The sequence below is a fragment of the Akebia trifoliata genome, chromosome 4 (assembly GCF_017979445.1).
Source record: "Akebia trifoliata isolate Shusen 1 chromosome 4, ASM1797944v1, whole genome shotgun sequence".
Lineage (NCBI taxonomy): Eukaryota > Viridiplantae > Streptophyta > Magnoliopsida > Ranunculales > Lardizabalaceae > Akebia > Akebia trifoliata.
Genome location: NC_141378.1, coordinates 14,315,772 through 14,318,768, shown reverse-complemented (window position 1 = coordinate 14,318,768; position 2,997 = coordinate 14,315,772). Strand labels below are relative to the sequence as shown.

General features: G+C 36.6%; 1 pseudogene; it reads right to left on the bottom strand.

Moving 5' to 3' along the window:
* Nucleotides 1–303: 303 nt before the first annotated feature.
* On the bottom strand, nt 304–1,659 carry LOC147404007 (alkane hydroxylase MAH1 pseudogene; annotated as a pseudogene).
* Between the last annotated feature and the right edge of the window lie 1,338 nt (nt 1,660–2,997).

Here is a 2,997-nt window from a genome sequence, read left to right as displayed (position 1 = left end):
AATTCTTGAGGAATGGCAAACTCCTCGTTAGTTAAAAAAAAGACCCTACTGACAATAAGTAACTCTCACACATGCACCATGAACATAATTTATAAGAACATCCGGGTAACAAAGAACTTCTATCCCAGATTTTCGACACACTATCACACTTCTTACGATGTGAATTACATCATTTTTTACTAGGACCGACAAGCTCACAAGCGCATAGCTATATGCTAGTGTAGATGGTGGACATTGTAGAAGAATCAATTAATCTCATACATATTATTCTAATGCATCAAACTTGTCTATATCAAATATTTTCTAAGAATTCCGCTCTTTAATTCTCACCATCAACCCATTCTTCATGTGGAGGACAAATGATGGGATTGGATGGATGTCTTGACCCTCCACCAGCTCAACATGGAAATTAAAGAGCACGGCTGCAGCCACAAACTTCATCTGTGTAAAAGCCATGTCCTTACCTATGCAGATTCTTGGCCCAACATTGAATGTGAAGAAATTTGACATTAGTTCATACCTTATCTTCCCATTCACATCGATCCATCTCTCAGGCTTGAATTCTAAGCAATCTTCCCCCCATATCGATTTCATCCTTCCCATTGTATACAATGAGAATATGATCCTCATCCCGGGCTTCACAATGGTTCCATCAGGAAGAACATCTTTTCTTATTACGCCTCTTCGGTTCAAAGGAAGTGGTGAGTATAGCCTAAAAGATTCTAACAATGTCGCGTGCAGATACACTAACCCTTTTATATCTTCTAAATTGAAAAAAAATGGCCTTTTGGCTTCGAGACCACCTTCACCTTTCGTGTTCTTCAAGAATACAATGCTGAGTTCTTCTAAGATCTTTGCCTCCACATGCGGTGACTTCACAATCACCCAAAAGAACCAAGCAAGAGCTGTACCAGTTGAATCTCGACCCGCGAAAAGGAAGCTCAACCCTGTGTCTTTAAGGAACTTTTCACCTTTAGGTAGCAAATCATTCCTTGAAATTTCTTCATAAGAAGTCATGTAAGCTGTTATTAGATCTGTTTCTTCCACACCTTTAAGCATATCTTCTCTCTTTGAGGATATGAATTGTGACATATATCGATCTATGGTTTTCTTTGCCTTCTCCAATTTCTTCTCCTTCCCGATCATCAACCAACGACACAATTTCCACCATGTTTTAGGAACTACATGCCTATAAAATATGGCTTCAGTTGCAACGTCGATCGCCTTGGAAAGTTCGTTAATAGGAAAGTTCCTAGAAAGATAATTAGGATTCTTCCCAAATGTAACAGCAAAAATATTGTCGAAAGCGAACCTCAAGAACACATCTTCCAAATCAACAACAGATGATTGTTTAGCAACATGAGCTAACAAAGGAACGAGTGACTCCTCCACCACACTTCGGCTGACCTTAGTTACGTAGCTTCGAAACTTCTTCGACGCGAACATCGTGTTTGCTAGCCTCCTTTGTGCATGCCAATGATCAAAATCAACATTGAAGAGCCCATTTCCTAGTACGTCGAAGGCCTCGAAATAGTCCTCCCCTTTAGGGAAGTTGGGGTAGTTGGTTTTGAGAATGTACTCAACATTTCGAGTATCAGTTGTGAAGACTACCTCCAAACGCCCGATTATCGGTCCCCTTGCCACTATTGTGCTTCCCATCTCATTACAAACTTCGACCGACCAATCATGGAAACGGTGCACGTTTAAGAAGAGTGATGGGATGATATCCACAATGGGCCAGCGTACTAAGACCTGATTCTTATGTTTTGAGTACCATTTAGTGAGGAAGAAGAAGAAGAAGAAGAAGAAAGGGAAGAGAACGAGAAATGAAAGAGAAAGTACATGCCTTACCTCCATTATTTTTTTTTTGTGATCGTGTGTAATTTTGGAGGGTGAAGTTATGTAGCACTTGTATCATGCATGCAACCCTTTGTTGGGGATGTGATATTTATTGTAACGATGAGTATAAATTTGCTGTTAAGAAATTCCTGTATTAATCTGCTGATGAACCAATGGCATAACGCCACGTGTGATGGTGGGTGGAGAGAAAATTTCGGAACGGTTGGGAGTTCACATTTTAATTGCTCTTTCAATATACGTGGCAACATCCCAATTTATTCACTTAAAGATAAATAATAAATAAAAACAATTTTTTTTTGGCTTTATTCAAGGTTATGAAAATGGACGACGACTATGAACTTCCACGGAATTGCCAAATTTAAAATTATAATTAAACGGTGAAAAATAATAATTTTTCAAAATTTATAGAATTGTCTCCTCCACAAATTTATCACATCGGATCATGTTTGAATGCCACAAGGTGAGTTCAACAACCCACAGTAAGAATTGAAATCTTAATAAGTTGATAAATCTAGTTGGACTCATCTCAATAGAAGGTGATATGACTATTATAAGTAGTGTGTTTTTTTTTTTTTTTTTTTACTTCATGGTTTTGAAACCACATTGTACCCGGTAATGTAGTGAGATATTTACTTTCCGTATAAGTAAAAGGTAGAAATCACTTTAATACGTCTTCTACTTTAAGTGTTTAATTTTATCTACTTACTTAAATTATTTATTTATTTTTATTTTAACCAAACAGATTTTTACAATTTTTTAACCTTTTCAACTTAAAAGTCATAAAAGTAATAGACAAGCCCTCAAGAATTAAGGTTCAATTGTACCAGCTTGATCAATTTACTTTAAATTTTATTAATGTATATGAGGTCCGATTGAGACTTGTGAAAGTCATTATTACATACAAGTGGGTCACATGTGTGCCGACTTCAAATACGTCTCTGTCTGTCTTCTTCTTTTGATTGGTAGAAAAATTTAAGGCTCGAAAAACTTTTATGAGAGATCTTTGAGGTCTACAAAAGGGCTCGAAAATCGTTATTCTTTCTTTAATCAAGTACTTTGCTTGCTCAATAACAGAGATGTATCATAAGGGATTATTTGTATTTAAAATATTAATTAAGGGGATTTTGAAAATGACAT